This window comes from Mytilus edulis, chromosome 5, assembly GCF_963676685.1.
Source record: "Mytilus edulis chromosome 5, xbMytEdul2.2, whole genome shotgun sequence".
Classification (NCBI taxonomy): domain Eukaryota; kingdom Metazoa; phylum Mollusca; class Bivalvia; order Mytilida; family Mytilidae; genus Mytilus; species Mytilus edulis.
In genome coordinates, this window is record NC_092348.1 from 31522098 (window position 1) to 31536965 (window position 14868).

Here is a 14868-nt window from a genome sequence, read left to right on the forward strand (position 1 = left end):
CAAAATTAAACTTAGTTTGATTTTAACAAAAATTGAATCCTTGGGGTTCTTTGATATGCTGAATTTAAAAATGTACTTAGATTTTTAATTATTGGCCTAGTTTTCAAGTTGGTCCAAATGGGGGTCTAAAATTAAACTTTGTTTGATTTCATCAAAAATTGAATAAATGGGTTCTTTGATATGCAAAATCTAACTGTGTATGTAGATTCTTAATTTTTGGTCCAGTTTTCAAATTGGTCTACATTAAGGTCCAAAGGGTCCAAAATTAAACTAAGTTTGATTTTAACAAAAATTAAATTCTTGGGCTTATTTGATATGCTTTATCTAAATATGTACTTTGATTTTTGATTATGGGCCCAGTTTTCAAGTTGGTCCAAATCAGGATTCCATATGAAATATTGTGCAATAGCAAGAAATTTTCAATTGCACAGAAATCTTTAATTGATTTGTAAAATCTTGACATTTGTTTTGTGTAAAAAAAAAACATGTAATGTCAAAAATTTGATCACAATCCAAATTCAGAGCTGTATCACGCTTGAATGTTTTGTCCATACTTGCCCCAACTGTTCAGGGTTCGACCTCTGCGGTCGTATAAAGCTGCGCCCTGCGGAGCACCTGGTTTTTTTTACCTTAACTTTCATACATACCCTACATAGGCATCTTCGTAAACCATTGGTAGTTACACAATTTTTATGAAATCGCTTCACTTATCCTAATCATTACCTAACCCAATCCTCATGTATTCATCTGGACAACAACAATAAGAATACAGTGGTTTCATTATTATTCTTTGGATACCAATTTCCATGGATTTTGTGGGTTCAGGTTAACCATGAAATTAAACGTTCAACGAATTTCAAATTTTATATAAATGGTTTTATGAAGAATAAGGCAAAATCACAAAATCAAATATCAACGGAGTTTTCTTCAGTTCACCAAAATGGTACCCACGAAAATAAATGAACCCACAGAAGTATACAAAAATATTAAAACAAAATTATAATATTTATTTAATATTTAATATAAAAAGTATATTTTGGTATTAATATCTCAAGTAAATCAATGTTGAGCAGCATACATATGTAGGACTTTTAAGTGTGATGGTCACGCTAAAGTGCGATTGTCTACGCTAAAGTACAATGGTGTCTTACCAGTGGCGGATCCAGAAATTTTGGGGGCCCACTGACTGACCTAAGAGGGGGCCCGCTCGAGTCACGCTTCAGTGATTCCCTATATAAGCAACCAATTTTTTTCCTAAAAAGGGGGGGCCCGGGCCCCCTGGGCCCCCCCTCTAAATCCGCCTCTGCTTACCCTTAAGTGCGATGGTTGTTTGTTTAATGCTAAAGTCTAATGTGAATACCTCCTTACAGTCATCATTTTAAATTACAAATACAAAATTTGTTCATTGTCGTGATGTGTAAAATTTATTTGTATATTTAAATGCAAGAGAAAGGTGATGTTCGCCGAGCTTTCTCAAGTTTCTTAGTGAGTACAAATACTAGTTATATTTTCTACAATGTACAAACTGAATGTTTTAGCCGACAATTTATAATTTACGCTTGAAAACATGTACCTTTATTTGAAGGACAGCAAAGTAAACTGCAACTTAAAAAATGATTGTTTTTAAAATGTATTCGTTCGCCAATAGAAAGCAGGATACAGAATACCTATGTGTATATACTAGTTTGTATCTGCAGCTCGTCTAAACATCAACCCAACAATGTTAGATCTGTAAATTTGCTTTTGCAAATTTTTTGTTCTTCCCTCGCCGGGATTCGAACCCATTCTACTGAGATATTGTGACACCAAATCGTCTGCACTGTAACCGGCGCGCTAGACCACACGACCACCTTACGTCTATACATTCACGGACCATCAGACTTTAGCATATGGCGGCATCACACATTAGTGCAGAACATCACACATTACCATGACCAGCGTACTTAAGGCTTACTTTAGTGTCCCCATTGCACTTTAGAGTCCTACATATATAAGTAAGAAATCATGAATATTGTATATGCTCTCAGAACAGTTCAATCAAGCTAAGACTCAAATTATGCCATAGAAAAAACCCAACTGAGGGAATAAATTAATCTATATTGCAATCAATGGAATATTATGTTCATGAACAGTGAATGTCAAAAGGTACTTAACACGAAAGTTCATTTTAACAATATTTTGTTGATGTTTATTATAGCATGGCCTATACATGTATTCATATACATATACCTTTATGGAAATTGGTACATCATGTAATGTTGTTATTGTAACATAAGGAATTTTGTAAAATGTTTTTTATGGATGAATGATTGCTATCAAGTCTAGCATTAAATGTATTTTGCATTATACAGTTTCAGTGCAGAAAGGTCAACCAGTATATTTATTGTTATGTACTATGGAGTATATGGCCAGTGGCCAGATTTTGTAATTGGAAAACAGGTTTGTAATTATATAAGAGTACATTGATGAAAAATGACAAAACTTTTACATGTTATTGTTAATTTATCATCCACAAAAATGTATGCATAATTAAAAAAGAATAACGTGAGAAGGTATAGGTGAAATAAATTGGCTTGATGTCCTTCATCACACAGCTAGCTTGGTATGTACCTTTGTTATAGATAAAGCCTATTGTTATCCCAAACTTGAATAGTTAACTTAAGAAAGACCATTGGACTCTGACCACTGTGAGGGGGGAAATGAGTAGAATTTAATGCTTATAATTTTTTTTATTCATACTCAGGGATGTGTGAGGGAAATTTTAAGTTCGATCTTAGGTATTCATGCTATTGTGGATTCATTAGTTCTGGCCCAGAACCTGGTTACCAAATCGTGGATTCATTAGTTTTGGCCCAGAACCTGGGTCCCAAATCATGGATTCATTAGTTGTGGCCCAGAACCTGGGTACCAAATCGTGGATTCATTAGTTCTGGCCCAGAACCTGGGTACCAAATCGTGGATTCATTAGTTCTGACCCAGAACCTGGGTCCCAAATCATGGATACATTAGTTCTGGCCCAGAACCTGGGTTCCAAATCGTGGATTCATTAGTTCTGACCCAGAACCTGGGTCCCAAATCATGGATACATTAGTTCTGGCCCAGAACCTGGGTTCCAAATCGTGGATTCATTAGTTCTGGCCCAGAACCTGGGTCCCAAATCGTGGATACATTAGTTCTGGCCCAGAACCTGGGTACCAAATCGTGGATTCATTAGTTCTGACCCAGAACCTGGGTACCAAATCGTGGATTCATTAGTTCTGACCCAGAACCTGGATACCAAATTGTGGATTCATTAGTTCTGGCCCAGAACCTGGGTACCAAATCGTGGATACATTAGTTCTGGCCCAGAACCTGGGTACAAAATCGTGGATTCATTAGTTCTGACCAGAACCTGGGTACCAAATCGTGGATTCATTAGTTCTGGTCCAGAACCTGGGTACCAAATCGTGGATACATTAGTTCTGGCCCAGAACCTGGGTACCAAATCGTGGATTGAGGAAAAACTGAAATTTTTGTGGATAATTGATTTCATGTTAATATATGACAAATTCTAAATACAAGCCTAAGAAAAACTGTTAATTTGTTGAACTTTTGAACTCATAGTTCACCTGTATCCAAGAAATCCACCAAAAATTGGTATTCTACAAATTATAGTGAACCCACAGTATTTAAAAATTTAGATTTAATCAATTTTGCCATCCAAAGTAACAAGAATAGAAATATAAATGTTGTACAATAGAGAATAAGCCAAGAATGCAAAATTCTTTTTTTTCTTGACACAAGTTATGTGATGATTTAAACAGCATGTCTGGACATGAATTATTTTGATTTTGAACACAGTTAACTCTCATTATATCATTGTTAAACTTTTCTCCTCAATTTCTTCTGCTTAAAGTGGTGTATGAGGTACAGTGTTTCCAGTTATGCATTGTTTAATCCTTATGATAATCAAGTTTGTTGAAATAATATTGATTTAAAATAGTCTGAAATGTCAATCACCTCAAATTCGAATAGAAATTTCCTGACAGCTACTTCCTTAAAATAACTGAAGAATATAAAATTGAATTATTTAGTAATGTCTCGGTAAGTTCTTTGATCAAGTGAAGTTTAACATGATAATAAAGTCTATAGTACACGGAAGACATGTTTCATGTACTTGTAGGTACACATAAAAGTCATTTTCTTTACACACTGCAACATTTCTTGAATTGTGACTCTGAGGCTGTCCATTAAACCCTTTTGCTATTCATAACAGCAGTCTGTTTTTTCATAGAAATCTTCTACTGGTTAGTTTGGGCAGTTTGCATCAGAATTGACTTGGTTTTTTTTCAGTTTTTTGTAACACTATATATCTTTGAAGCTCCTCATAAAAAAAAATCATAATTACTTATTTGTGCTTATTCAGTAGGCTTTGGAGTATTACAATAGCAATGGATAAAACAGTTTACAAAATTGCAGTTTAATTTCTTCTCCCACCAACTAATCAACTGGTAATATATTTGAACTTTAAGTCAAAAGTTTTAAGTATGAAGTGAGTGCTGTGAAAAAAGTAATGCTTATCCAGCTCTAGTTAGCTCATACCCATAGCCAGGGGGTAGGGGTTTATGGGGTTTGGACCCCCCCTTGAAAACAAATAAGCACTGTTAAAGTCAATGTTCTGTTTGAATTGTGACTGTTAAAGTTGAGTTTGTGAGTCCAAATAACCCCTCCTTGGAAATTCCTGGCTACAGGCCTGTAGCTGATGTCTTTGTCATGGATACAGAGTTTACCATATTTTATCAGTCAAATGTCTCAATTGTTGCTGTATTGAATTGTTGACCACTCAGTAAGACCTCATTATGTTTTTTTTGTTTCCATGCACTTGTTGTCTAAACTTATCTTTCTGTTTTAATTAATTCCCTCTCTACAATTAATTAAAGCATTTAAACTTGAGCTACTTATTCAATTTTGTAATAAATCATATAAAAATGATGAAATAAATCATTTTTGGAGTGTTTTAGATAAATCGTGTGCTTTTGATTGTCGATTCAATTAGTTTGGCATAAGCAGAATGTCTTTTTAACTGTCTGCTCTTTTCTTCTACACAAACTTTATAAGTATCAAACAGACATTTTCTTGTTTAATTGAATGGTCCTACTAAAAGCTGATTGCACATTTATTTGCTGCCACTCATAATTTAAGCCTTCATCTGTAATGAAAATGGTAAATAAGCTAGATATACTGACTGAATCTATGATGGATGATTAAAGCTGTAAAATTTCTACTTGACAACATCTATGTATGTTTTCTGAAGAAATTAAACTTTGTTTATCAACAGGTTGTAGGTGTTTCTATGGGCACCAATTGTGCCCCTTTAATAGCAGACTTGAGTTCTGGAGCTAGCATGTTAGTAACTGCTATTAGTCCTTTGATTTATGTTTATCATTGTCATATTTTTGCTTAGTTTCTTCTGTTATCTATTCTAACATCAGACAACTTAAAAACTTCTTTCAAAATGAATTTTACTTTGCATATATATGTTTTTTAATCTACATATATGGCTAGAGGTATAGCGGGAGGGGATAGATTTCACAAAACTGACAAAACATGTTTTGCACCAGTCCTGAGTCAAGCACCTGAGTGACCTAAAATAATAATTAGTCTTGAATTTTTTTTTAATTTGAGTTCAATTATACATTTCAGTGTCTAATGAGTAGTTCAGTTTTGCTAGACTATAGTTCAATTATTTACGGGGCAGCTGAAGCCCACCACTGAGTCTGACCAGGGTTTGAGTTTTTCTGAAGATCCATTAGTGACCCTTGTCAGTTTTCTGCTCTTTGGTTGGGTTGTTGTCTCTTTGACATTTTAGACTTCAATGAACTTAATCTTGAGTGTTACCATTTAATTTTCAAATTGCGGTTCCATATTTTCCATATAAGATCAAAATCTCTACTTAATTTGTTCAAAGATACAAAGAATTGGTTTCAAAGTTTTTACCTTAAAAACCTTATTACAAACAAGATATCACATTATAATTTTGATGTAAATGACTTTTTTCAAAGGAGCCTATAAATTTTTATTAATAATTCACATAGACTTATTGACATTTTCAATGAACTTTATTTTCAATTTATTGCTGAATCCGTCTTGAATCTATATCTGTCTAATATTGTGCTGACCGATATATTTGCTTGGAGAAAAACATGACTTGTTTAAGGTAAAAACTGAAATTGTCGTTTAACAAATTTTCAGTAGGAACAGTTGCAACTTGTCTAATAAAATTGAGAATGGAAATGGGGAATGTGTCAAAGAGACAACAACCTGAACATTTAGAACAGATAACAGCCAAAGGCTACCAATGGGTATTGTACTTTGTGTCTTTTGTCTTATTGTAAGATATTTTTTGTGCTTTTGGTTAATCTAATAAGTTTATCCTTTTCCTCTTTTTTTTTTAGTTTTATCTGCCAACATCTTTATGTTTCTGTCCCAAGTCAATTGTGTGTATTGTTGGTTGCTGTCTCTGCCAATTTAGTTTTTAAAAACTTTTTTTTAGCATAAATCAGACGGTTGTTTTTCTCTTTTGAAATGTTTGCCAGTGCTTTTTAACAGCTGACTTTATGGTATGTGATTTGTTTATTGTTGAGGGTCGTAGAGCAGCCTATAGTTGTTAACATTTCCATCCTTCGTTATTCCAGATGGATAGATCATAATGCTTGATAGTTGTCATTCCACATTGTATTTACTATGTGTGCACCATATTGGGCCATTCCAGTTAATTTCTGATAGGTGGGGATGGATGGGGAGATTTTTTTTTTATACATATCAGAATTTTTTTTATAAACTACCTATCAGATCTTATGATTAAGACCTATCAGATGTATAGTTTGCTTAGATGTAATTACTTTTACCCTGAAAACTCTACTGCTGCAAGACCCCCTTGAAGTTTTTTGCATATGATTGTATCATGTAAGATGAAAAAAAATAAAAAAAATACACCCCTCAGAAAGGACCATCCATCCCCCTTTAACAGACATTAACTGGAATGGCCCATTAAGAGAAAATTGGTACTTAAATTATCTGGGATATTTGATTAAAAAGTTTTACATTTAAAGTCTTCATAGACGAACAGTCTTGTAGAAAATGTGTTCTTAGTTGAACCTATAAATTTGGGGTGCACCTAGCTGTCCTGATATCTATATCACAGGAACGATAATAAATCCACAGTACATTATAATCTTACATTAACCTATATCTCCTTTTATCCCTTTTCTGACTTAAATCAAAGTTAAAAAAAATGCATAGAATTAAATGATGGAGTTTATTGCATTGCTGACTGTGTAGTACATTTTAAGAGTTGTAATATTTATTCTCTGTTATAAAGATACCTGTTGTGTTTGTGTTATGTATAATACCTACATGATGGAAAAGAAAATGCATTGAATAATTTATTGTTATTTTGTGTTTGAAGAAATATTTACAATAATAACACAAGGATTATAAATGTACATGTGAAAAATCTTTCAAGAAATTGCATTTACATAAGAGTTGCATTCATGATTGAACTTGGAATAAAAGCTTGGAAAAAGGTATAGATGTTAATTTGAAGATAGAAGTATCAAAGGCTTTGTAAGTTCTTAGATTCCATTTTCTGCTTCCTTTAGTTATATACAAGCTTTGAAGAATAGTTGAATTTTACACAAAGTCAATTAAAAAAAAGTTGATAAAAAAACTATCTTTGAAAGATTATAAATGACTTTCAGTACTTTTTCAACATTTTAAAAAGAAAATATTTAACTTGTCTGAGTCGGAACTAGTTTAGAGTTAGACTCTATATGATGTTCAAGAACTTGAGATTTATTATGAGGTCTCTTGCCTATTGTTTTAAACAGCATTTTGATCATTTATTATGAGATCTCTTGCCTATTGTTTTAAACAGTATTTTGATCATTTATTATGAGATCTCTTGCCTATTGTTTTAAACAGCATGTTGATCATTTATTTGCAGTAATTTGAATAATATTGTCTGAAAATTATTGACTATCAAAATCACAAAGAAATATGATTGTCTTTGTGATTTTTTTTAATAACAATTAACCAATATACATATATCAGTCTGTGGCAAAAAATTTTGAATTTATAGTGAAACCTGACTAAACCGAACCCTTTCGGGACTTGAGATTTTGTTCGGTTTTGGCAGGTATTCGGTTTGATCAGGTTCACAATGCATAAAATGTCATATGATTGGTCTTCAGAACAAGTTTGGATTAGACAGGTTTCCGGTTTATTCAGGGTTCGGTTTTATCAGGTTTCACTGTATATGGCTTGTGAAGACTCTGCATGATAATTTCACTGACTCAACAACATTTTAATCGGCCTTGGCCGTAGGGCTTGTGGTAAATCATGAAGGTAAAATTATTAAAAATGATTTTAACGGATTTGTGAAGACTTTGAAGTTTACCTTGACATGTATGTTATACAGACGTTACATAACAGTCCTTATCTGTTTTCAATCATATATATTGGACAGTAATTGCATATTTATTTATAGTTTACTGTTATTCAATTGTAGTGTAAATATAATGTGCAGCAGATAATTTAGAATAACAGATCATTTATTAAATTGTGACTGATTAATAATGATAAACTTTGTTTTTTTTTTCATAAATGACTTTCTGCATTCTGCACAAATGTGCATGTTTTTCTATGATATATACAGACCAACGACCGACTGGTGATTAATAATGATAAACTTTGTTTTTTTTTTCATAAATGACTTTCTGCATTCTGCACAAATGTGCATGTTTTTCTATGATATATACAGACCAACGACCGACTGGTGATTAATAATGATAAACTTTGTTTTTTTTTTCATAAATGACTTTCTGCATTCTGCACAAATGTGCATGTTTTTCTATGATATATACAGACCAACGACCGACTGGTGATTGATAATGATAAACTTTGTTTTTTTTTCATAAATGACTTTCTGCATACTGCACAAATGTGCATGTTTTCTATGATATATACAGACCGACTGGTAATGTGTACAAGATAATGGAGGTATCAAGCTATATCTTTATTGAACATATCTGACAAGCATAGTTGCATGAAGATTGGTTGAGATTGCTAAATTGTGACGAATTGTAATTAAACTTCTAACAGTTTGCAATGACATATTGACATCAGATTTAAGAAAACATATTTGTTACTTAGCTAATTTGAAAAGGATGTTATTTTGGAGGAAAAGACATATTGAATTTATTGAATAGAATTACTGTTTATAAATTAATCTAGCTGTGAGCGACATTTATGTCACATGTAGGATGGCAATACATATATTTGTTCGTCTTTTGTAGTGAAAAAGAGATAAAATTGTGTTTACTTGCAGTCAATTAATTTGTTTTTTTAGAGATTAAGGAAAGAGAAGATGGTCTGAGCTTTTTTTTTTAGAGATTAAGGAAAGAGAAGATGGTCTGAGCTCCTTTTTTTTAGAGATTAAGGAAAGAGAAGATGGTCTGAGCTCCTTTTTTTAGAGATTAAGGAAAGAGAAGATGGTCTGAGCTCCTTTTTTTTAGAGATTAAGGAAAGAGAAGATGGTTTGAGCTCCTTTTTTTAGAGATTAAGGAAAGAGAAGATGGTCTGAGCTCCTTTTTTTAGAGATTAAGGAAAGAGAAGATGGTCTGAGCTCCTTTTTTTAGAGATTAAGAAAAGAGAAGATGGTCTGAGTTCCTTTTTTTTTTAGAGATTAAGGAAAGAGAAGATGGTCTAGTTCCTTTGAAAGATTAAGGAAAGAGAAGATGGTCTAGTTCCTTTTTTTTTTAGAGATTAAGGAAAGAGAAGATGGTCTAGTTCCTTTTTTTTAGAGATTAAGGAAAGAGAAGATGGTCTAGTTCCTTTTTTTTTTTAGAGATTAAGGAAAGAGAAGATGGTCTAGTTCCTTTTTTAGCTCACCTGTCCCGAAGGGTCAAGTGAGCTTATGCCATCACTTGGCGTCCGTCGTCGTCCGTCGTCTGTCGTCGTAAACTATTTCAAGAATCTTCTCCTCTGAAACTACTGGGCCAAATACTTTCAAACTTTAACTGAATGTTCCTTAGGGTATCTTATTTATAAATTGTATCCGAAGTTTTGATCTATCAACAAACATGGTCGCCATTGCTAAAAATAGAACATAGGGGTCAAATGCAGTTTTTGGCTTAAAACTCAAAAACCAAAGCATTTAGAGCAAATCTGTCATGGGATAATATTGTTTATCAGGTCAAGATCTATCTGCCCTGAAATTTTCAGATGAATCAGACCTGTTGTTGGGTTACTGCCCCTGAATTGGTAATTTTAAAGAAATTTTGCTGTTTTTGGTTATTATCTTGAATATTATTATAGATAGAGATAAACTGTAAACAGCAATAATGTTCAGCAAAGTAAGATTTACAAATAAGTCAACATGACGGAAATGGTCAGTTGACCCCTTTAGGAGTTATAGCCCTTTATAGTCAATTTTTAACCATTTTTCGTAAATCTTAGTAATATTTTACAAAAATCTTCTCCTCTGAAACTACTGGGCCAAATACTTCCAAACTTTAACTGAATGTTCCTTAGGGTATCTAGTTTGTAAATTGTATCCGAAGTTATGATCTATCAACAAACATGGTCGCCATTGCTAAAAATAGAACATAGGGGTCAAATGCAGTTTTTGGCTTATAACTCAAAAACCAAAGCATTTAGAGCAAATCTGACGTTGGGTAATATTGTTTATCAGGTCAAGATCTATCTGCCCTTAAATTGTCAGATGAATCAGACAACCTGTTGTTGGGTTGCTGCCCCTGAATTGATAATTTTAAGGAAATTTTGCTGTTTTTGTTTATTATCTTGAATATAATTATAGATAGAAATAAACTGTAAACAGCAATAATGTTCAGCAAAGTAAGATCTTCAATTAAGTCAATTTGACCAAAATTGTCAATTGACCCCTTAAGGAGTTATTGCCCTTTAAAGACTTTTTTTCACAATTTGTTCATCATGTTGACTTACTTTAAAAAATCTTTTCCTTTGAAACTGCTGTATCAATTTCAGCCAAACTTAGGCTAAATGAGTTTCAGAGTATCTAGTATAAATTTTATATTTTATTTCCTTGTATGTCAAGAAACATAGCTCCTATGGCTAAAATAGAACATAGGACAAAATGATTATTTTTTTTGGCTTTTAAAGAAAATAGGACGATCCAAAAAACATTTAAATAAATTGAAAAGCCAAAATAATCATTGATGAGAGATTTAACCAAAAGAATTAAGGTGAGCGATTCAGGCTCTTGAGAGCCTCTTGTTTTTTTTAGAGATTAAGGAAAGAGAAGATGGTCTAGTTCCTTTTTTTTTTTTTAGAGATTAAGGAAACAGAAGATGGTCTAGTTCCTTTTTTTAGAGATTAAGGAAAGAGAAGATGGTCTAAGTTCCTTTTTTTCATATTTAAATGTCTGTACATTGGCAATCAATTGTCCTTCATAGAATAATCTGTTACAAGTGTATAATCAATGCATATAGTTGCTTTTGTCCCTTGGTATTTGGTCTCTTGAGGATATTTGTCAATTTATCAATCACATTACATTTTCCAATCTATGTTATTTGGTTTATGACAATCACACTATATATATAATTTTTTTATTATGGTTTCTGGCATAGATAGTTTACATAAAAATATACATGATGTATAAACTAAATGTATGTCAATGGGACAGCAATCCAAAAACCAATGAAAGATTAAAGTCGATGCCGTATGAAAAGTTATTGCTGTAAAGGAATTAGGCAAAGAGAGTCGACTCAACTAATTTAGATTGCATTTATAGCAAGTAAAAAAAAGACAAACAAGTTGTTGAAAGTTAGAAATATCTATTCTGATATAGATAATATGGATAAATTGGTTTTATGTCTTTCTTGTCCTTCAATTATGCAGTATGCTGCTTCATTTGTTAAAAAGTCATGGTCACTGAGGAGGGTGGACTCAACAGCTGCATGATAGATACATATATGTATATAATGTTTTGTTCTTTTGTTGGTTTTTTTTTGTATGATGTATTGGAAAATTATTATGTTGATTTATGTATGCCTTCAACCCATATGGGTAAAAATGTGCATTTATATATATTCAATAAAGTCTGTAACAATTACCATTTGGCAAAGTTTTAATGGTATTTGTTAATTTGTATATATATTGTATATTATAAACATTTGTTCTGTACAAATTTAGTTTCTTAGCCTGATTGATTAATTTTTGGTTTACTGTTTTAGCAAAAGTTACATTGTCATTGTGTAAATAGAGTTTTCGCCCCTATCAAAATGCAACCATGGTTGACCATCATTTTATCATTGCTTACCATTAATATTGGCTGGATGTGCTTTACACCATAGTCAACTATGGTTCTCCACATTTGTGGCCATGGTTTATACCATCATTGGCATCAAGCTCAAATCTTATGTAGATGGCCACTGTCAAACCATTGTTGGTTGTGCTTTACACCATGGTCAACTATGGTTTTTGACCTTTGTGGCCATGGTTTATACCATCAAGATCAAATCTTAAGTGGTTGGCCGCTGTCAAACCATAGTTGGTTGTGCTCAACACCGTAGTCAACTATGGTTCTCCACCATTGTGGCCATTGTTTATACCATCAAGATCAAATCTTAAGTGGTTGGCCACTGTCAAACCATAGTTGGTTGTGCTTTACACCATAGTCAACTATGGTTTTCGACCTTTGTGACCATGGTTTGACAAAAAACTGGGTAAATTTTAATGTGCTAGTTTACAAGAATATGACCAATTGAATGAAAGAAGATATGACAGAGTACTCTTTGGACATTCTGACCTTTCTTTTCGCTTTATATATAACTTCTAAATGTTGTGTACATCATGCAGTACTTGACAAAAAGACACAAACAGTCGATTTTTAAAGGTTTTACTTAAACCCTCAATCTCCTTCTACACTCAAGGATGGAAAAGGCAATAGTTGCAAAAATATTCCTGTATGGATTTGAGCCCTAATTATGCGTATATGAATGTTTTGGTTGTGTTGGTTATTTGGCATGCAATTTCCATGAAATCATTCAGGTATCTCCTTCACTCAGTGATCTTAATATCAGGATATCGCTTTGCAATTATCAGGATTATTTGATATAATTTATATAGAAGAATTATGACTCTACTCAAATATAATACAGCCATCTAAAAAATCATAAGACAAATAATGGGGATGAAGATTTTCTGAAGGAACATGATTAAAAGATTTATAACCTATTAAAGCAATTTATCTCCCTTTGGCTTTATAAGGTGATAAATATTGAGGATTGTAAAAAAATAAAATCTTTTTACATGTTTTGCCAGCAGTCTGGAAAGAAAAAAGTGGGTGTTTTAAATGATTGAAAGTGAAGGATAAATATCACTTAGTACATATGTACTAGACTTTTTAAATGTATATATCTTATTCTATTTTGTGTCTAGAAATTTTGTTTAATACAAAATTATAAGATCTCTAGAGGTATAGAGAATGCTAATATATACCAGGTCCTAGCTTTATTGAACCGGCCTACAAATATCTTAATTGAAAATACAATATTGAATAATATTACATGATATGATATTTAATGTTTTAAAATGTTTTAGATTAGCTTTTCCCTATCAAACAGGAACAATTTATAGTGTATACACTTTTTATAAGGACTTATAAAGGAAAATGAAAGAAAGATTACAAAGGTCTAGTTTATATGCCCCATTTATGGGCATTATGTTTTCTGGTCAGTGTGTGGTTTGTTCTTCCTTTTGTTCATCCATTTGTTCGTCTGTCTGTCTGTCCCACTTCAGGTTTAAGTTTTTGGTCAAGGTAGTTTTTGATGAAGTTGAAGTCAAATCAACTTGAAACTTAGTACAGATGTTCCCTATGATATATTCTTTATAATTTCTGTTGAATACCAAATTGACTCTAATTTCATGGTCCACTTTACATAGAAAAGGATAGTGTTAGTTGGGCATCCATGTAATATGAACACCTTCTTGTATATGTTTGCAATCTACATAGAGCAGATTATTAAAAAAAAAGACAAACAAAAAATTGGGAGAAATGGCAGATGGCAAAGGTACTTTTAAATATAAAAATAAGATGATGTGGTATGATTGCCAATGAGGCAACTCTCCACAAGAGACCATAAATGACATAGAAATTTACAAATATAGGTCACCATACAGCCTTCAACAATAAGCAAAACTAAAACTGTCTAGTTAACTTTAAGAGGCCTTAAAATATAAAACAACTGAAACAATAAAACCTAATAGCCTGACTCAGTTCTATACAAAACAATGAACAAACGAAACATACAATATACAGCAACAAACAACAACTGAATTACAGGCTCCTGACTTAGGACAGTCATATACAGCAACAAACAACAAAACAGGCTCCTGACTTAGGACAGTCATATACAGCAACAAACAACAACAACAGGCTCCTGACTTAGGACAGTCATATACAGCAACAAACAACAACAACAGGCTCCTGACTTGGGACAGTCATATACAGCAACAAACAACAACAACAGGCTCCTGACTTGGGACAGTCATATACAGCAACAAACAACAACAACAGGCTCCTGACTTGGGACAGTCATATACAGCAACAAACAACAAAAACAGGCTCCTGACTTGGGACAGTCATATACAGCAACAAACAACAACAACAGGCTCCTGACTTGGGACAGTCATATACAGAATGTACTTGTCTATTTTTGAAGACTGTATTTTATAGTTGGGTTGCTGTCTCACTGATATTTTTTTGTTCAAGTTATAGAAAGTATTAAAGTATTGTGTGCTTCTAAATCACTAGCAGTTTGAAGACTGGATTTCTTTTTTAATGGG

General features: G+C 32.7%; 1 protein-coding gene across 2 annotated transcripts in view; it reads left to right on the forward strand.

Annotated features, from left to right (window-relative positions):
• The window catches only part of LOC139523445 (vitamin D3 receptor B-like), a 79857-nt gene that overhangs the window by 43495 nt on the left and 21494 nt on the right, over nt 1–14868 (forward strand). The window lies entirely within an intron of this gene.